This window comes from Ischnura elegans, chromosome 1 (genome assembly GCF_921293095.1).
Source record: "Ischnura elegans chromosome 1, ioIscEleg1.1, whole genome shotgun sequence".
In the NCBI taxonomy this organism is placed as follows: domain Eukaryota; kingdom Metazoa; phylum Arthropoda; class Insecta; order Odonata; family Coenagrionidae; genus Ischnura; species Ischnura elegans.
Genome location: NC_060246.1, coordinates 37,160,960 through 37,183,553, shown reverse-complemented (window position 1 = coordinate 37,183,553; position 22,594 = coordinate 37,160,960). Strand labels below are relative to the sequence as shown.

The window sequence follows — 22,594 nt, the reverse complement described above, 5'->3', positions numbered from 1 at the left end:
TATTAAAAGGACGACTATAGGCATGTAGAAGGCTACCAAAATTCGTGCTCGGGACAGATACTTTTGTCCGTAAAAAATAAACAAAGGTCGAGTCACGAAGTTTTAATCGCATAAGAGAGTTTTAGAGGAAGCGCTACGATAGAAGGTCTTTGAAATATGGCAAGGGAAAATTCTGGGAAATGAATGACGACCCCCAAGTTTATAGATACGGTAACTCCCTGAAAGTAGCTACCTGGAAAAAGATTCGTATCCGATGCTGCTTTGGAATCTTTGGTATAATGTTAAAGTAAACAGCTTACTTTGTCTTAAAGTCAACGACATACATACTAGCAAATATTTCTCATTATATTATGGCATGATTCGGTTATAGTGTGTGTGCAAAAGAGTAAAAGTGTGTCTTCACACAAGTATTAATGAGTTCAAAGACTAATTGCCAGCAATATAGGACGCATTTTTTAGAAGTTTTTTGAGCCCTAAAATATGGCTATTTTTACTCTTCAACTTACATAAAAATTGACAATTACTATATCGTATATTGATTTGAATTTCTTGTGATAGGTAATCAGTTTTTACTGCTATATTAGTTTAACTTTGAGAACCGAAGCATTGTTCGATTTTTTTTATTTTTCGTATTATCCGACAAAAAATTAAGGTTTCCACATAACCTATTTACAGAAAAAATGATACTTAAAGCCTAATGATTGCGGGAAGGGATTTGGTCGCTTCATTCGATGGCGCCAAAATTCTAAGAGCCACTACGGGACCCATACGAATTCCTTCACAGACAGATGTCCGCGAGGGGTGAAGCCAAAATAAACACGTTCTGTTAGCGCTCCACAAGGTGAATCCGCTACCTTCACTCTGAAATAAATGGATGAGAAATGCCACTGGATCGTTAAATGGAGGAGACGAGGGAGTGAGTGAATCGTTCCCAAAGTGTTAAATGATCGCAAAGCCTTCCCACCAAACCCTATAGTTTGGGTCGTTTAAATGGGAATATACTGTTATCGTAGTGATTCAAAACTTCTTTCCTTCGGGCACTGGGTGGAAAAAAATTTTCAGTTCTGTTAAAAAAATAGATTTTGCCGTTTACTTTTTTGATATCATGTTCTAAAATTATTTCTTCATCTTGAAGCTTTACCCCATTCATTTGCGATGAAGAACTTTTTCTTCTTATCGTTAAATAAAGTATATATTATTTCAGTCTAATTATTTTTTTTTGTCCGTATTGAGGTCATCAAGTTTAAGTACTCCCGTTAGGTCATCTGAAAAGTATTTTAATTTCTTATTGAATAATGATTTAGAAGCTTGCAATTCGCTGAGATTCCTCGGACAGTGTTTCAACTTTTTAAGATATGAGTGTAGTTTTGAAAATGCCATTCCGACACCAAATGTCCGTTCAGATTGATCGAAAAAATATATTCAATAGATATTGTTGAATAATCAGTTCTTTTGCGTCAGCACTTTAAAAAGAATAATCTATTTAAGGAGGATACATTCCCGTATAAAATCATGTTTGGTGTGAAATATTTTATTCAGGTCTTCCGTTCAATCATATCATAGGCCAAAAGAGATTGCCTATTTATTAGGACTATTCCGGGATCTTGTAAAAATCAAATTAAGCTTTAATTAAAATGATTTCAAAATTACTTTTGAAATACTCTCTTCAAGCATTAAATTTCAGTGCATTATTTTTTAAATTATTATTTATCATGGACGAGCGATAACAGTAATTATTTCGTCGTTTTATGATAAATATTTAGTCATGGTCACATTCGTATCGCAGATGAGTCTAATTTTATCTCTGATCTTCCGTATCGTGTGTCGGTTTTCCATAGAATAGGTAATATCCCTTGCTTTCTTCGTTTTCCTGTTGAATTGAAATGAAAAACCTTGAATTTAAATGATGCACGTTTTATTTGGACGAACAATCGCCTAAGGAAGCGTGCTCACTTAAGTGAACTTTAAGTCATGACTTTCAGAAAAAAAGATCTTTTACGCCTTCTTCCTTTTATTTGTTTCTTCCTTGGCGAGAGATCTTTGAAATCGTATTAGTAGCGCTCTTCAGCGTAGAAGTTCACTGACGGTATCGGAGGCTGTGTGGGTACTAAATCGTAAATGTATTCCTTTGTTTGAATGTTTGTGAAGCTAGCTGCTTTACGTTGGAAATTATCAATATTCGAGGTCATTTTTTGCTGCTTGCCTTAGAATTTAGAGGCTTGTGGAGCCTTTTTGACCTTTAACATGTACCAATATTTAATTGAGTGTAGTGTTATTCAGTAAATTGGTCGTTTAAAGTGATCGTAATCTTAGCAGTATCAATGGTAACATAGCGGGCAGTGTTAAATGTCATAGATTTATACCTCTGTTTACGTTTTTTGTGAATATAATTCCCATTTACGGCCTCTTCGCAAACTGTTGTTCTTCGAGGTCATTCTTCGTCGTCTGACTTAGAATCAAGATCTTAGCCTATTCTCTGGAATTTTATTGATCCTCACTGTCTCAGATTCATATTGAGCCCGGTGATATTCTATAAGTTTGTTAATTTTCAGATAATAACCTTTGAATCAGTGCCAAAGCTCAAAAGTAGCATCTCGGGCAATGTTCTGAATCACAGATTTGTTGCGCCGTATACGTTTTTTTTTTAAACTCCCTGTGACTTTTTTGTAAGCTATAACTGTCCGAGGTCATTCTACTTCATCTATCTTTATCATTCTGTTAACTTTTCATTTTTTTTTTATTTGAAGGGGAAAAATTTGCATTTACTGGTGTGATATTCAATGTGTTTTTTTCATTTTTTCACATCGGAAACAATTCAATTTTACTCGAATTTTTCTGAATCATTTTTTTCACGTATTTTTGGAACTACCTGCACCAAAGCTGTGCTCTGTAACTGCACGAGGTCGTTATGCTCTCGCCTCCTTTCTTCATATTTAGATGTTAACATATTCCGTGAAATTTTATGGGTCCATCGCATCAGCCGAAATAATGCTGGGTAACATTCACATCAAAGCATTCAATGTGGTCATTCACGGCGGCCAATAATCGTCGGCTGGATTGGTAATGATGAATTTTGAAGGGTGCAATAAAAGTTTTAAACTTCCTTCCGTATTGTCCGTAGAGTATCGCTTGGACTCAAGCAAACAACGTGAGTTAGGAGGAGAGATCGAGAGGGGGAGTTGTTTTTGGAGGACGAAAAATCCGCAGACGGCCTCCAGCTGCCCTTGGACCACTCCTGCGCGAAACGTCCAGGCGACGACCAAACATTCCGAGTGGAGAGACGCGCAACACTCCCGTGTCCATATCAATTAAGCCATCCCGTAAAAAAAGAACGAAAAAAAAAACAACTCAAAAAGCTCATGGAGAAAAGTGGCGCGAAAAAAAATGTTCCGGAATGTGTTTACGGAAAGACCTTCTTCGTCACTTCCTTTTTCATTACGCTTGATGGCATTCTGGTGATGTATGATTTTGTATGATGGTTAATTTGGCAACAAGCATTATTCAGAAGATACGTACCTTTAGATGCCAAGTATTCTGGTGAAGTTAGCATCAAGGGCGGATCCAGGATTTGTTTTCGGGTACACAAGGGTCTGACAGGCAAACGATCTTCTCATACTTGAGGTTAAAAACAAGATATGTAAAAAAATTACTGAACGAAATATTATCTTTCTTTTTAAAATGAGATATTAATATGAAATCAAATCGTTGAGGCTCCTTAATGTACAAAACGTGACATACTTAATGATAACCGTATTAAAAATTTTGTCTATTTTTTGAGCGCCTTGGGGGCACGGGGGGAGGGTGGCACGTGCCTCCGTGCCCCCTCCTAAATCCGCCTATGGTTAGCAGATATCCTCAATCTTCAAGAATAATTTTTACCTGTTAAAATCTGATAAAAGCTCCCGTCTTTCTTAATTTTTACGTACAGATTTTTAATAAAACTGAATGATGATGTAATCACATCTTCATTAGGCCTCATCAATGAATAATTAAACTTAATGACGTCGTTTTGATATTATTTAAGTACTAGAATGAATGTGACTCATACCACTGTTTATGGATCCCTGTACACTTTTCAACGTAGCGATTAATGATAAAAACACATATTTTCGCTTTGGAGTTCATCGAATTTCGCTTCGCATCAAATTCGCTGAAGATTAAACTTTGCTAACGACGCCAAAAATTGGGACACTGCCATTTCATTTTTTTTGCTCGATTCTTTTCCACCCTCTCACATTGGGAAGCATTATCATGCCATCAGTTAGTCCTTGGAACCGAATTTCAAAAGTCGTTTTCATGCCTAGGCTAATAATCGCTTTCCTGGCGTAGCGGTTTGTCGGACTTATACCTTTTCCTCCGACATTACGAAATGCTTATTATCCCCCGGTCTTCCCCAGATTTTCATTTCTGATGCATTCTCTGGAAATTACGCTCCTCTCTTATGAGAGACATCAACGCGTGTTGTTAAAGAATTCAAGCGCCCAAAAACTCGAAATTGAAAGGTTTTGAAACTGTCGGCCGCAAATGCCAAGTGTTTCCCCGAGGACCACGGAATGACTCGCTCGTGCGGTTCGAAATCCGAAAGACTTTAAGAGAGTTGTATCTCGGTGAACCCTCTTTAACGGCTTCGGGATGATTGGTGCGAGAAAGGATCTGTATGTCAATTTCTAGAAAAAATCAAATATTTACTCTTTTGATAGCGCTTCATCGGCTCTCGGGACAAAAAAACTAGGTTTTTCATGGTGTAACGTATCGAAATTGAATGTGAAAACTAGTACTCTATGTTGGGAGTCGACAAAGTATGGGAAAAATGTTAATTTTTGCTAGAATAAAATGTCACTTTGACGAAAATCTGATATAATGCTTTATATACCCGAAGAATCATGATAAAAGCTACACGAAGGCACGGCTTACTGCTTTTTGACTTATCATCAAACTAAGTCTGTGGGATGAAGTCAAGATTTTTACAAGAAAATTGTGCCACAGACGACTCTAATATCTCGATGAAGTCTGTAGTAAAATAAATCGAATGGGAATGAAAATTTCCACATTTTGCGTGGTCTTATTTTATTTATCAACCTATATTTCCACAGCCTATGTTGGAATAACTTTTTTTGAAACTACACGCTAGCATTATTTGCAGTGAATCGCGCGACCCTACCTTCTTAGGAGACAGATATCGCGTGAGAGATATATGAAGGGAATTGGAGAGTGGGAGGTACGAGGACTCCCCGCCGGCAATTACCCGGGCCACGGAAGCAATGGCACGGCGTTTCATTCTTTGGGCTATCGGCTCAAGGGCTTCCTCGGCCATTTTACCCCCAGGGTCGCCGAGTGAAAAACGAACGCCTCGCTTCCCCAAATCCCTCTCCCGAAAAAGGAAAACCTCTTGCTAGTCTCCCACACCACACCGCCCCCGTCTTCCCCTCTCCTCCCCCTCTCCAACTCACCGGAATAAAATGAAATAAAAATATTTCCCTACTCACCATGCAGATATCGTGCCCTCAAAATAAAATTATCCAACTATTCCTAACCACAGAATTCTCTCCCCTCCCTGAAACTACTCCTGCGAAACGTAAACAGGCTCTTTTCATTGGTCGAATCCGTCTCGGCGATTTTATCCTCAGTGCTTATGGTAGGCTCCGAATTATTTTCTTATCTTCGATGACTAGCGGTAATAAATTGATGTTTAATGGTTTACTCATTGCCCGTAAGATGTTGGTTTCTCTCATTTTTTATTTATAAAATTGACGACCATCAACGCCAGTGTTGCAAAGCTGGCTGTAGACACTAGATGGCCACATTTGACCATCGGCAATTAATGGCAATTTTTGAAAATCGACGGTAGAAGGGTATTATTTAGCTTTCACAGTTATTTTTTTACAAACTATTGGTGTATAAATGATAGCTGTGAAAAATAAGACCTTTTATGCCCATTGGCAACATATCGATTTGATTAACTATAGTATGAAAATTGTCGATCATTAATGAAATTCATTAAAAATTCGAAATGTTCGATCTTTGATATCATCGGTATGAAGGCTCCTACAACAATATGTAGGTTAGGAAACGGAAATAGCAGATAAAATTATTGATCATTGTCTATTGTTCATCATAATTACCATCGCTCTGTTACCAAATACCATTCGACATCGGATCCCGTAGATAACCAAATCTCGGTGGCCAAAATGACAGGCCTTAAACGTATGCCCAACATAGAACGTATTGATAAGCCCCTTCCCACCCACCTCACTTGCCTACCCACCCCTCGGCTGACCCATACAGTCTTGGACGCCGTCGGCGTAACCGCCTTGGAGAGTTGGTCGGTGGGGGGCTTGTGGCGACTTTCACCTTTCGGACGGTCCTTCCCCCCCTCCACTTTCCTATTTTTATACCCCTTCCACCCACCCACCCACCTGCCACGCCTCCCCCACCCACCACCGCTAGGACGCCTCCTCCCCCTTCGCGAGAGACCCCGCAAAAGGATTTGCCCACCCTCTCTCCTCCCCCCCAACTCGCGCTCTCTTCGATACCGTCTTCTCAGCCGTCTCGGGCATCACTCAGTCCTGGAAGCTCGAACCGAGTGCACGGGTCCCCGGCCCTCCGAAAACTCCTTAAAAAAATAATATTTCGTAGGCCCTCCCTCTCCCTCACTCTGCAAAGAACACCCCCTCCCTCCCACCCGGAGAAAAAAAAGCGGAGCAAGACGAGAGGAGAAGAGGAAGCCGAAATAAACGGACCAGCGAGGCAAGCTCGACCGCCAGTTCCGATCCAGATCACTTGCGAAGTAGTTGTGCTCGGGTTCACGACCCGACCCCGTCCGCGGACGAGAGAGAGACACACATACACACGAACTTTTTACTGTATCGTGCATTAAGGGTCCTCTGTCGGGGAGGTTTACCGGAGTTCCATCGTGCCGGACGCATTTGTCGAAGGAGGAGTCGCCGTCAGCTTCGAACAGTGAGGCAGCTTAGGAGGGAGTGAACTGCGGTAAAGCGACAGAGAGGCAACAGCAGCGCATCGGAGTGGGAGACGTCAAAAGTGAAGCGACTGGTTTTGCAGTCCTCTTCCCTTGCAAGGAGCTCAACCTGATTTCAGCGGTACGGTAATCCGAAGGATAAGTTCTCGCGGGTAAGGTTGCCCGCTCTTTCTTTGTATAATGTTTCTGGCCCCGATCTGTTGTCGCTGGGCACTCGGCCCATGGTGTGAACTCGATCGCGACTCTTTTTTTTTCTCGCGCTCGCTCTCGCGTTGGACGCACCCCTGAGTCGCGAGGTATTATCCGCCGAGCATTATCCCAGTTATGGGATGTGTTGCATGAGTTCGAATCGGTGATGTTTTTATCGCGTAATCGATGAATAGTTATCCCTAGGAGAACTCGTTTAAGGTTCGCATTCGTGACTCATATGTCACCTGGTTTCCCTTGATATTCATTCGAGCTTTATGGTATCCTTTCCTTTTGTGATTTATGCACTACTTTCTCTATGTAAATTGTGAACTTTGGTGGAATTTTGCGCCCACGTAGGTAGTTTGACTACGATTGAAACGCAACTGTTGTGGGTAAAATTGCGGAGTTATTATTTACGTCTGTATTTATTGAGATTTAATATCCAATGTATCGCATTTCACTGCCATCGTATCTATCCTTTATGGCCAAAAAATACGGGGGATAATTATTTTTTAAGTATTTCTTCTAAATCTTTTATTCATGAAAATATTTGTCTTCCTTTTATATTTTACTATCGTTTTGTGGCCAATGTTTTCAAAATACTGACGTTGTGTGTAGGATATTCAGAAGACAATAAAACAAATATTTTTGGCTCCATTGTTTAATTATAGTGAAAATCCGCTGTAGCTGCAACATTTTGTTTCAATGGAGATAAATAATCTTACTTAATAAACGTTTGATTCGCTTTGATTTTTCCGCTCATTATTACTGATTTTTGTGCAAGTTTATTTAACTTTGAAATTATTTATTTGGTAAAAATTTCCGCTCAAATAGATATTGCATAACATTCATCTATGCTGCCACTTTTGAGGTTGATTGCAGTAGGTAATTTATAAAAGGTCTAAGATGTATATTTTATCGTCCGACCTTAATTTGGTCGTGGTTTCGGTGTGACAAGACGTATAACCTACCGTAGATACCGGTTTCAGCAGTTTTGTGTTGTGGTGGCTTGCAGCGTAGAGAAACTTTTCTCACAAAATATCGGTGAGCCTATACTTCTCAAAATGGCAAAAACTGACCGGTACTGGATAGCATTTGACAGAATAATTTATACTTCACTCGAAATATTTCATTTTTTACTTTAATTCCGAATTTTATTCCTTTAAATTTCCGTGAACAAAAACAACCATATGATTTCATACCATATTTGTCGATCATAATACAGAATATGCGTCACCGATTCATATTATTAGATGATCTTTATTTTTCTTCACTGGCTCGTCTCTGTTTAATTTATGAAGTTCATCTTTTCACAATTCAAAGGCCTTGTGACCATCTTGTCTTGTTTTTTTCGAATCTAATCTTCTTCATAATCGATACAAAAATAATGCGAAAGAAGAAGATAAAACTAATGGGAAACATTTTTATTTATTTATGACTTTATTATATATTATAATGCCCTCGAAGAATAAGAAATTTGGGATTAAATTGTTATCTTACATCAAGTGTGCCTGCAAATGTTAGCCATTACTGGGTCTCAAAAGATACACATCCCCCGTTTCAAGGCTCGCGTCTTCAAGGGTGTATTTGTTTTCTAAGCATTGCATTGCTTATGTCATGATTGAGGTTTCCCCGAGTGTTCATCAAATAGGTACGAATAAACGTATAAACTCTATGATTCTTCGCCGTTTCACATTTCTTCGATTGAGGCCAAGAGATGTCCTCTCTCATTATAACACTCCTCCTAAATTCGAACGTTCAACTCGGGTCGTGACTGTAGGTATTAATGCTAATGGATCCGCTAGAAGCTCCGGCCTCCATGAGAGCAGGGATCTAAATACGCAGCATGTCTTTAAATGCTGCGCACCTGTACGGATTTTATATTCCTCCTCGAAAAAGAGTTAAATTGATCAATTAACATATGTCGTAGCTTTAGAGGACCTCGTTAGGCGACGGTGGCATGGAAATTGGTCTTTAGCATTGCCCTAGGATGGCTAGACAATAAAGATTGTGGTCTTTTGCACCAAACCGGTGTACTACCTGGCGACAACTGCTGTGATGAAAACTTCCTTTTTATTTTTTTTTCACATTAATTCACCTATGCTCTCTTCATTATATCGAATGACACAGTTGCAGTTTTTGCCGTTTTCAGTAGTATAGTATACATAATCTTATCATTTAACCATAAACGTAGCTATAAAAACACTGAATGACCCATTAAGAATAATTCTCATTATCATGACCACCGAATTTCAAACAGATAAGATTTATGAAACCATTGTGTAGATTAAATAAGGCAATATTGAATTAGCCAATTATTATTCCGACTTCCGACACGTGATTTAGGCCCTGAACTCCCCCCTGTCTTACCCAAGCATTTCTCGCTGACATGACCATTTATTAACAGCTTAGAATTTATATAGCATCAAATTATGTTACAACTTCAAATATTTCTTGAATGAGTTTTTTTAAACCATGTCATTCGTTCGAATCCTAAATACTAGCGTCGAAATTAATTGGTGACCTTCGCCTATTGACTTAATTCTCACGACTTATTCAAGAGTATCGGTGAGGAATCGTTAAGTGAGAGTTGTATCATCGTTCGCGTAACTGCTTCTAGTTTTGGAGCCAGTCGATGCATGGTGGGCTGTTGAAAACGAATCCTCAAGACCAATGTCAGAGGGTCTGAAACTTTCTAACGATTTCGTTGCGCAAAGCGACACAGTTAGGTAACTATTTCCCTTGAAATACGACTCACTGGCATCCAAACTAATGAGCCAAAATTGAGCCCTTCACCAGATTGACTATAAAGCCTTTGCAGTTCTTGAGAAGTCTTGTATTGGAAATATGACAGTTCCTGAGAGGCAGGTGCTTGACGAGTGTTTGAGAGTTTTTTTTTGTTGAAAATTGTCGATTCAGGGCTTAGTTTTTTCCCCTTTGAACTAATGAGATGAATTACGAGGTACGCCATGATGTATATAAAGGCGAGTAAATCCAAGTAGGTGAGAAACCTGTGAAAAATACATCTCACTGTCGATTCGTCACCTCCCTCACGGATTCGCTTCACTCTGAAGGTTAATTCGTAAAAGATTGCCTTAGCGAATCTTGTCCTGATCGGCCTCCAAACTGGAAAGATTTTTTTCACTCTTCGCCCATGAAGCATTCATAATATCTTAATTTAATTCTCGGAATTATTCTTTCATTAGAAATGTTATCGAATACTTCGGTGTGTCCCTTATCTTGTGAAGATTTAATTTATCATTTTATTTCATTCAATGATACTCATTGCGCGCTGCAATGTGTGGTAATTTCAAATGAATTGCAAGACATTTCTCGTGGAAATCGACTTACTGAGGATATTATTATGGTTTATATAGCCTCCCTTATTAACCGAAATGGATTGCTTGGAGGTCAAATATATGTAATTATTTTTCAGCTAAGAGGTGATTTTAATTAGAGCATCGTTTCAGAATGTACTTCTTTGATCCTATAGGTCAAAATTTAGTACTGGTGGTGGGAAAATGTTTGCGGTAATATTATTACGTAAAGCAGTAAGATGAAAAGTTCTGAGGTAAATACAACTAAATTGTCTCGGAAAATGCCTGCCCGAACACCTTGATCAAAATATTGGCGCAGTAAGGATAGTGGATAGCATGTAATCTTTGATCGTTCATGAACTTGACATTGAAAACGTATGTCAAAGAGGCGCAGGTAAGCATTTTGCATCGGAAAAATGGAGTATCTTATTGAATTGTTGGCATTAGCGCTATTTTTCATTTTTTAGCGCTTGCATCTGGGTTGTGTTAGCGTATGTCTGAGAGCATGTTTTCGAGTATTGAACTCACCAGCACTACTCACGACACAGTTTAAGATGGCAATTTGTGCATTCGGAATATTCATATGTCATGTCTTTACGTTATTCAATTGAATTCAATTATGTTCAGTCCTTATTTGCATTGTAAATTTTAAATTTGCACTTTGTTTATTAGTATTTCTGGATGTGCTGGATGCACACGCACGCTATTATAATTTAAGCCAATTTGTATTTTATGAATGCCATAATGAGTTATTCAGATCGTTTTCCTTCCGAAGTAAAGTGCTTTTTTTTGTTAATAAATGCGGTGGAGCAATTCAAGGGCTCAAGGTTCAACTGTTCTTCATCAAAGTCCGGCTTATACTGGATAAATCTACCATTTTCTGCCCACCGACCATCCCCGTGGCTTGATACTCCCAACCTGGTCGTCCTTCCCAGACGGCGCTATTCCGTCAATTAAATTATGTGAAAAAAAGAACAAAATTCTTTCTCCTATGTTGCTCGTTTTGACTACGCTTATCTAGGTATTCTGGTGTCCAAATATTTTGTCTAGTCTCCTCTCCGATCTCTTCTCCAGAAATATCCTTCCCGCCTTTGATGGATTTTTCGCACTCACGTCTATCCTGAATATACATCAAGTTTGAGGCGTCTGTTATCTGGCTTATCCATAAAAGCCTTTACAGGTATACCATACGATGTTTAATTGTCTTTTTCGTCGATTTTTATCGGTAAATCTACTTCTTAGAGTGATAAAAAATGAAAAGGCTCGTAATGCTCGAGTTATCGACAGTGAATTAGTTTCTTTATTTCCCTTTCGAGGGAGTGAACATTTTGTTAATTCCCCTCTCATTATTACGATGATACCGTAAGCGCTAGGAGCTATTATCCATCCTCGTTTACCAGTTGCGAATTATGCTCTCCCCGATCTACAAGATGTACATCCCTGATGCATCTCGAACACTTTGAGTTGGTGGCAACTTTTGCTTGCTTTCCTCCAATCATGAAACTATTTTTAAAACTCAAACTAACGCGCCAAACTGGGTAAAAGCAGTTATGAAAATTTCTGTTAACATATTCGTAAAGTGCAGTTTTAAAGTATACATATTTATTACTGTTTAATTACCTGGAAGAAGGGCCCACAATTTATTTGTACGTTAGCATCTTTTGATATACTCCCTTCCATTGTTTTTGAAGCATGGTCATAGACATGCATGGGTTTGAGGTTTTCACTTCATTTCTCCATTTGTTCCTTCTCATTATTCACACCTATTGCTCTATCGGTTCTTATGTAGCCATCCGAATGCTGACAGCATGTTATTTCACCCAAATGTATTTATTTCTATAGCATCGTTTCTACAATGTGCGGCATATTTGCTGTTCTATTTCGAGGGCAACAACCTTCTTCGGCGACCGAGACTCCCGTTTTTACCTCACAGCTTCTGTCCAAGACGGCTATTTATTGCATGTTCGTTTTCACCTCACGCCATAAATCGCGATGAACAAAATTCCTTTGAGTATTTCGCGCGAATACGATTGAAGGTAGTATGTTCTTGCCCATTGGGTTTCTTAGGCGCGTATCATATTCGCTTTGAAAACATTTTTGAAAGCAAAGGTTTCTCTGTATGAGTTATCAAGTAGTTCTCTTACCTTACTGTTGAAATGAATTTGTCTTTGTGTAAAAAAGGATAAATAAAGTTTATCGAGGAAATTGATGCGACGGAAATATTTAAGAAATGTCATTAGGCTTACTGTCTATATTTTTTAGCGACATGAGGTAGCGAATGCTTTTTCAGCTTCAATCTCTAGCGCATGCAGCACCTACGAAAAACAATTTAAATTTTTTAAATAACTAATAATAAAACTAATAATATTAATTAAAAAACTAATAATAATAAAACATCTGAAGACAGTTTCACCCCCTTTATATCATGATAATCTGGCTAACTATTCTGTGATATGGAAACGCGATGAAAAAACTATCTTACAGAAATCACTCTTTAAGTTCATTGTCATTTCTTATGAATATCTGGTAGTTTAAAAATTTTCACTCCTCTACTATTGAGTTGCATGTCAATAGCTCGTGAGCACTTATGCCAGATGTTTAAAATAAATTTTTCATTACCTTCTAAATCGTGGTTACATGTTTAACGGGACTGTCGTGGTAGCCCAGTAGTAGTAGCATCATATTCTTCTTTTTTTAGCGCTGGGCAAAACACCCGCGACTCCTTGGTTCCAGCGTGTGCGAAACCTTCGGATACAGACGGTCGAAATCCTTGCAGCACGATTTCCTGACTGTCAGAAAGTGGTTCGGTCGAAGGTATCCCGTGCTAAGGAAGTGGCCCCCAGTGCTTATGATCATTTTATTTTTGAGCGCGCAAATGGCCTAGACCGAGGTGAACCCTACCCTCACCTGTCAGACCAACCTTTAGGTTGATGAATTGGTTGTGGTCGGAAGTCCGAACATGTCCATGACCTCTGATACACGGTGTAGATCTTTGGGCCTTGCTCCCCACTCTCTGCCCACTTCCCTCACCCTCCCCCCCTCCTCACCTCACCACACCCCCTCACACCCCACCTCCCCTACGCCGACCAAATTTAGCACTGCCCACCTGCCCCACCTACGATCATTTTGTTGCCGAGGGGGAGGTCGGAATCAGCCTAGACCGCCCGTTGGGACACATTCCTGAATGGAAGAGATTGAGGAATATTTGTGGTGTAAATCTAGGGATACCAGCCCTCTTCCTAGTTGAATAGAATTTTTTTGAAATGATTTCCTCCAGGTTAAATTTCCTGTTTCAAGTTCCTTAGATTCTCTAGAGCCCATTGGCATTTGACCTTTTCCTCCCAAATATGCCGTCTCTGCCCTGTTTTTTTTCGCAGACTCGATATCTAGAGAAGGTTCATTTTTTTCACTCTTGAAGATTTTCTTATCCAATTTATATGTCTCGTCTTTCCTTTTTCTGCCCTTAAGATCATTTCACTATCAATTACACAACTAGCGTCATCATACTATATCCCAACCCCTGCATTATTTACATATTGATTCCGTTCGACCGGTTGATTACGATACACGCAGGTAACTTTTCTCTGATTCTTTTCTTCCTGGGGTTTATCTAGTAACCATTGAGACTCAAGTGGCATCCGGCCGTAGGCCACTTTTCTTTACCGATCATTATCAAGATTGCAGGTATCTATTTGAAACCTGCTTCACAGTCGCAAGGACGATGGCTAAAATAAGTGCATGGTATAGTGGTATAGCGTAAATATTTCCTCCTTCACACCTGGCAGCGATTGTGCTGGGTCGCGCATCATTGGTAGAGAGCAGCCTTTCTCCCTCCATTGCAACACCCTCAGTCGTCGCATTACGGCCGCTTCATGCAACAGTCAACTAATCATCATGAAAAACAGCGGATATATGTTCGTAGTTTGTCTGCCTATATTTCGCATAGCACACCCTCTAGCAGTGAAAAAAATTTGACTTTTAATGAATTGGCCTTAGCAATCAAAAGAATTCTAGGAGTTTTGTTCAAGTGATGGTAAAATATAATAGTGGTCGTTTAATTTCAAAGAATTGTAATCTCGAATATTTTTACAGTTTTGTCATATACTCCTGTCATAAATTACGAGTGAAAAACTTAAATTATCTTGATCAAAACTCTCAGTTGTAACTCTGTAACTCATTTCATCCGTACATCTCTAGAACCAAAGGTCTTTTATTGAAAAGAAGTGAGGATCGCAGATGATCTTGCTTGTATTTGAAGCTAAATCAAATTTCCTATCGATAATTGTAAATAATTTTTTCGTGTGTTATAAAAAAAACCAACATTATGCATCCGTTTTATTAGGACGACTTGGTCGACTGATAAGTTTTGCATCGACAGGGAAGTTATTATAACAGTATTTTTCATGATTTTAACCTTTTTCAAGCGTCATTCAAGTAGCTAATCCAAAGTGGTTTCCTCGGGTTGACAAGATACATCAGTTACGCTGGGGTCAAGGGCTCCACTCGGCATTTACGATCTTAAAAGGTAGGCTTCAGAGACAAAATATTGGAGAAACTGTGTACCAATCATTCTTACTTGATGAACGAGTCCCCATTTAAGCTCTCATTTGTGCAATCCTCGGGCGATGTAGCCCCGATAACATGACACCGTACCACAGGATAACGTCTTTCGGAGAGTGCGTGAGGCTTTGCAGCGTTCATTTATTGCTAACCAGGGAATTCTTCCACATCTACATACTGCCCAGCAAGCCGACTAAAAGTGCGAGTAGTAGGGGGTGTTAGGACACCAGCCGTTAGCATGCAAAAAGCAAATGCTCAAGCCAAATAATGACCAGCATTTATTAAAATCCTATGTGGTTCGGGGGAAAACGAATTCCCATGCCTATATCGGCAAAATATCTCTCTTTATTTATCGATTCTGTCGGACGTGGAAATAGATTGGGGCTCTAAGATGATATTCTCCGTGTCGCTGTTACAGATATCTTTTCTCATTTGCTCAAGCAATCTCAGCATAGCACGAACCCTTCTAGTTTCTAGCGAATCCCAGCCTAATTCGCTTAACGTCTGGGTTGTGCTATCTGGACTTTTGAGGAAAAACTTATATGCTTTGCTTTACCTTGATAAGATGCATAATATTTTTACGTGTACGGGTACTGTGATATCTCTTGTCATGTTTTTTATTACAAGTGAAACTAATAAATGCGTTCGCAGCCTTTCTCTTTCAAAATGGTCACATTTCTTTATTCTTTCAAATCCATTGACTCTGTAGAAGTCGAGGTAATCACCACTTTTTTGGAAGATTTCAAATAACTTACACCCATTGTAGTCGTTGCTAAGGGCCGAGGGTGTTGGGATGGGATTACCTTATATTTTCTTGTAATCTCTCTGCCAGCACTGTGGAACGGGTAAATTTTATTGCTAGGGTGAAAATTGTTTTTGTTTAAAGATACACCTACATATTTTTTGCCAAATTCATAGTGCTATGTCCTATTTGAATTTGAGTGCCTTGTCTATTCATTTAGCTTCTCGCTTACCGTAAAAAAATTCTCCCTCTCCCCAAGCCATCGTGTTCTCCTCCAGCCAATCCTCTCCAGTTCACAACTATCCTCGACCCGTCTCTTTTCTCCCCTCCATGTTTTTGTCCTCGAAAAGGCGTCTCGTATTCCGAATAGGTTGTGGTGTGGCAAGGATCAAAAGGTCGCAGCCCGGTCGTAACACTTGTGAGATAAATGGCAAAAATTCTGACGCAGGTGCGTTAAGCTATCCTTCTGCTACGTGTTCTCAGCATTCCCGTTCTGTTAGTTGTCCAAGCTGGGGCGACGATTAATTAAGAATGGATTTTCTTTCAATGTTAATTTCGTTTGTGGGGAGTAGAATTGTCGAAAATTATTTTTATCTCTTTCGTTGGTAATATTCGCCTCCATTACGATGTTTCCGAGGATTCGTAAGGTACTAACTTTGCATTTCTGTGGTAATAAAATGAGGACAGTGTAAAAGATGCAAACTCCAAATATTTATCCGTTACATCAAATCCACCTTCTGTTTATTTATGCTGCTAACTCCAACTTTTATTCACCTGAATATTATAAATTGACTCTTTTACACACTAGCCAATTTCTCATTAATTTCAGCTTTATTCATATATAGCTCTATATAGTTACAGATATATAGTTCTTCCAGAATGTCAGTCAGTCAGTCACATACGTTTTTCCGCAGGAAAGCTGACGACTGAATTTATACTTTAACGTAAGGAAACCTGTGGAATGAATTGGTTTGCATACTAGCAGATACGTTACCTCCCTCGACTCATTGAACATTTGCCACCCAAGATTGTTGTGTTGCAAGTATTGATTGTCTAGTCATAAAGCTGCGATCGTTTTTATATCCTCATGAAGGACTGAGAAGCCATTTAGATTCTCACCTGACTACCAATCATAACACTTGCGCTATTCCCTTGCGCGGAGATCTAAAAGACGTTGGGTGGGCTAGCTTTCACCCACGAGCACCACTTTAAAAACTGGACGTGATTACTCTCAGCCAATAATGTCTTCTAATGAGAATTATCTCCGTGTGCAAGGTTGATTATCTTGATCGCAGAAATGGAATAAGAATCTAGAGAGAAAGTTTGTATTTTTATCTGCGGTGACTGATTTTTTTATATTCGCCTTCATATGATAATAGTCCCATATTTTTCTTGCGAACGCTTTTAACAGCCTTAGTTCTGAAGCTCGATTTGCAGAACATCGTGTTCATTTTAAGGTAACTATAACTCCTGTAAATATCTCTATGTACTCTTTTCCAAATTAAAAGAGTTTTGTTTATTGCAACTTCAGTCGACAAGCTAAATAAATTCGTGGCCTTCTAGTTTTACCATACAGAGATGAATAATAGTTTATTTGAACAGGTAGAACAATAATTATTATCATAGTAATAATTTTTTGTGTTTCTTTGCTTCCCATATCATGAAAATTTATCATATTTTAATTGCTTTTAGACAAACCGCTCTGTCAGACGCTGTGTTTAGTTCCTTCTTTCTTTATTTTTTTGTGGATCTTAATGCGTTTTCCATAGCGTACTAACTCCATAAAAAAATTCGAAATTTATTGTTCATGAGAGGCTAAATTGAGATTGCTAGCCTGAAAACATAGTATATGTGATGCGAATCCTGGTTCTTGCCTGGCCTTCACCATGTAAACACTCTTCTTCTCTATTCTGCTACTACCAGCCGCCTCATCAGACCTCATAATAGGTATTTAGGCGCCCATAGTGATAAATTTGGTTCGACTGTGACCCATATAGTTACAAACTTAAAAAGAGATGGCCCGAATACGGTAATAAAAAACAGAAGAAAATTATCATTATGACGCCCGGATTTGGAGCATATACCTTACCTTACCTACTTAGCATGTATTACCTTAGCATATACCTACTTATCTCGCTCTACGATTAAATGATCTCAGCCTTCTATACGCTTGTATTTGCATATGTTAATTCTTATAGTCAGTATTCAGGCACCAGCTTGAAAATTATTTCGTTGCACAATTTTTGATCCACAACAAACAAAGTATTATTCCTTGAAAGTTTAAATACTTGTTAGATGAATAAATTTGACATTTGACTTGTTGATCAATGAGAATATTGACAAGAATTCGTGGTGAAAAAAAGCTTATTTCACCGAACCTCCCATTTTATGGTTTTACAACCGGTTTTTCGCATTTCCGCGTCATATACGCTGGGGGTTGAAAAATGACGCTTTAGCCAATGAAATCAATCTGAATGCAGTACAAAAGTGAAAAATTATCGTTGCAATTTTTTCATTGTTTTGTGCATGTCAAGGTCATGTGTGTTGATGCGGAGATGACTCACGTTTAGGTACGCGATCATCACTCAAGGGAAAAGTATATGAAAAAGGATAATTATTTATATAAGTTATGACGGTAAGGGAATGAAAAGTGCAAGGAATACAATGATCGACGTCAACAAATAAGGAAAACTACTCTGTAGGGGATGATTTATCCACTAATACGGCAAGGGAGGCTTGGGGAGAGGATGGTCTTGTCAGACGTGAACACCATTTGTAATGCTACTAGCAGGCCACCCGGCGTTGCTCGGGAAGGGTATTACCCAAACAAGTGGGAAACATGGAACTTTCAATTCATGGTCAAATTCATAAGTTTTGGGTGAGTCAAGAGGGGTGGCTATCAGGCAGGATGTCCAACCGCAGAAGTTGTATGACGTGGCGTAGCAAACGGTAATGAGTAAACGACGCGTCGTACGTAACCGAAAGTAACGCTACGGGTTTGGAAACGTGCGATGCACCTATGTACTAACTTTAGTTGCAATTATGAAGACGCATAGCGGACCGACAAACTGAGAGCCTCTTTCTTTTAGGTTTTTTATAGGACTATAAACCAGGAAATCCTTGATGGATATGCTTTAACTGAAGAACATTCGTAATGAAACATGCTCTACTCTCAGAATCAATTCTACTTTTTGCGTTTTTTTTGTGCATGGATTTATGAAAAAACAATGAAAAAGTTCTTTTTTGTGCAAACATAATATGGTATGATATGTGTGTAATATGATTACATTTAAAGGTTAATACTATTCATTCCTCATATAGTTTCAAATATGTGAATTTAATTTTCGAATTTAATTGTTTTCGGAATTTCATCGGTATAAAGATTTATTTTTTGTGATTTCTTTTAGTCGTTCGAAGGAGTCGGATGTAACTCATTGGTCAATGAAAAAATATTTTATTACTTTACCTTTCCATTTCTTAATGTACAACACTCAAAAGGGACGTATTTTCATTTATACATCATAATTGCGGTATTCGGGAATATATCTTAATCGTTGGCATTACCCCACATTATAATTTAAATTTTTACTCCAACCGTCTGTAAATAAATTATTTTAATAGTCTCTCTAGTGCAGAACTGGTTAGTATTTTTATTGATCTTCGTTTTGAGCAGCATTGCCATTAAATCATTTCTCTTAAACATGGTATTATAACTACAGGCTAAAATATGCTAGACACTAATATCGAGGTTAATCCATTTTTGCCATAAAATCACCGTTAGCTCACCAATGAAATCAGATATTTCAATTTCCTCTCACACCAAAATCGCGGAGGAGCTGGTTCATACTACAGATGACGACGGTTAGATATTTTAAATTCAGATGAAGTTTTCGGATTAACACGGAAAAACACTTGCGTCATCGGGATGGTTCCTACAAAACAAAGAAGAGGAGTAAGCGATATGGCGAATCTGTGCGAATTTGGCGATGTTTTTCGTGGAAGCCTATTGCGCAGTCAGTCTACGTTCTGATCCCTCCCTCCCCATCCTTCCCGGTGGGATCGTCTCCGGCCGCGGGAGCAGTTCACTCGCTCAAGGACGCTCGTGGAAGCCGGAAAATGAAGGTGGGGAGGGGAGTTGGGGTGTGTTGGTGGGAAAAGGGAGCCGCCCACCGCTCCTCTTTTGTTTTTATCCGTCTTCCCCTCCCACCCCTGTAACATTCGAAATTCGATCTTCCGCCGATGACGTCCGACCGAGGGGGTTTTTCATCAACAATGGAGAGGAAGATTGACGTCGCATGGGGAGGATTGTCAGCTCCTGATCGGCTCCATCTTTTTTTAATTTTACGTTGCCATTTCGCAGACCACACCGGTGCCGTCTCAAACTCGTTCTCCATGTTCCCCGCGGGCTAAGATGTATGACGCCAAACGTTGCTTATATGGAGAGGATGCTATTACCCCCCTGTTGACTTTGGATACGGGCGGATTTTCCTCCATTGATATTGTCGTCATTCAGGGGCGTGATGAGATGGGAATAAGGATGTAAGCGTGAATAATTGAGGGCTGTTAAGGATGACTCATATGAAGAGCACGCTAAACGATCCAGCTCAACGGTATTTTTTCTTGAGATCACTTAATGCCCTCAAATGTTTTGCGTGCAGCTTTGAGAGTGCCTTGACTTCCTAGAAATTCTTTCGGGTTTCCTAAGTAGCAACTGAACCTCATATATTCAATAGTAAGTTAGTTATTTTTTGTTGTCTGTAGATAGTTTCCTTACACACGTGTGGTTTCATTATGCGTTAAATATTTCTGATCTACTATTCTTAGCTACAATTCCTGACCTCTGGCCTTAGAAATCACTAGTATCGAAGATTTTATGGTGACCTTCAGGGATGATTTGTCATAATTTGAAGTTCAATCGCTGTGCTTGTCTTCCGAATTGTATTTCATGTGGTGTCTATGCTGCCCTCTGTAAATATCTTGATGATATCGACTATAGGTTTCCTTCAACGCCTACCCTATTTCTTTACAATCCTCATACCGACCCACGCATGTGACCTCATGGTTCCGAATGTCCTCTTACCTCTAGTTTCCTTGACAACTTCCACTGCCTCGTTCTAGTTTCCATGACAATTAAAGTATTACACATTATACTTTTCTAAATAAGTCACGTGCATTTTCCTTTTTAATACTTATTGAATGCTAATTATCTTTAATCTTCCCTCAATTGTGTGCCATTGTATTCGTGCTATTGTATTCGATCTTTAAATATGCATATATTTAGTGGACAAATATCCGTGTAAGGTCTTCGATAAAAAAATTATTAATTGTTTCTGATAATGTAAATTATCTGAAGGGAATTAGGATATTGTGTGCCTAATTGACTTGGGTCAATTATTGCCTTTCCAGAGTACATTTTAGAAATATGTGATTGCTAAATCCAGGAGTATAATTATGATGGATACGAGATATCATTGGCACTTCGTTTTCCTCACATCCGCTGAGTTTGTTTCCATTGTATTTAATGGAATCCATTGCTTACTTAATTGAAGTTTTGTGAAATCGGGAGAATCGCAGAGAAATCTACATCCCCTTATACAGAAATTGATCATCCCTTTAATGAAATTATTTCCCGAAAAACGTTTGGCTGTTTGGAACTCTTACAACCTTCCTGGGACACTTCCTGCATAATTTACTGGGACATTTCGAGTGCCTCACAGAATGTTTTTCAGCTTTATGAATATGGTACCAAACTCAAGAGATTTACCAGAGCGTCTTAGGTATCTTTTTTTTCTGTAGTGATATTACTTAATTTTATTCATTTCGTGAATAGAATCGAATAAAATTTTCTTCTAAATTTCAATTGTTCAATTTATTCTATTTTGGGGTGATTTTGATTATCTCAATAGCTGTTTAGAGCCAAATTAGGTCCGAAAAGGTTCGATGGACATCCAAACGCTAATGTACTCATAGACGTACACAAAGACCTAGACTAGAGTTCTCCCGGATTTTATTAGCTGCTTTGTTATTTTTCTCTGTACTATCTTTCACAGTCCCACATGTATCAACTCTTCATAAATTTCCTACGAATCAAATTTCTCAAAAGAATCAAATTTCTCAGAAGGTTCTTTTTCTAATCGATATTTGCTCAAAAAGTCTTTGCTAAAAGAGTGATTATTCATTGATTTCATTCATTGTAAAGAGTGATTCAGTAAAATTTGAATCCTATCACAGAGTGGGGAACTTTAACAGTGACGAGTAAATATCTGGAATATGCCACTGCCGCAACTGACTTTACGTGTAAAACAAAAATTCCTATTGATGTGAGGTGGAAACGAATCCTAAAGATTTGAGTATTTCAAATTTTTCTGTATAGCAAACATTCTGATCATCTATTGAATAGCATCTATGTATGCTTGAATTTCCATTAAATTTCAAAGAATTCAGATGACTCTATTTTTTAATAATGGCGAATTTGAATATCCTCTACTGACCTTTAACGAGGTTAAATACCTGAAAAAGTATGTCGGACGCAAACGAGTAGATACTGTATATTCGATATACGATTAACTCAGAACTTTTATACTCTGCGCGTACGAACTGTGTCGGGGCACGAACCCATCCGTCACTGGCCTCTTCCCCTCCACGCTGCTTGGAAGCATCTCTAGGCGACTGGTCACCAGCATTCCAAATGAATCGAACGATCCTTGAGCGAAGACACCAATGTAAGCTGTCGCGGTGTTCGTCTATTATTACTTTGCGAAGCCTCCCTTTGTTACTCTTCATGCTTAAACATTCGCTATATATGTT

General features: G+C 38.9%; 1 protein-coding gene across 3 annotated transcripts in view; it reads left to right on the top strand.

Moving 5' to 3' along the window:
* LOC124158870 (elongation of very long chain fatty acids protein AAEL008004-like) overlaps positions 1 to 22,594 on the top strand; it is a 72,032-nt gene that overhangs the window by 25,777 nt on the left and 23,661 nt on the right. The window contains exon 1 of one of the 3 annotated variants that reach the window (XM_046534286.1): positions 6,705 to 7,100. The exons of 1 other annotated variant lie outside the window; for it this stretch is intronic. The gene's annotated coding sequence lies outside the window, so the exon portion shown is untranslated. Of the gene's footprint in view, positions 1 to 6,704; positions 7,132 to 22,594 lie in introns of those variants that run through there. One more of the 3 variants, XM_046534294.1, reaches the window with a different exon arrangement.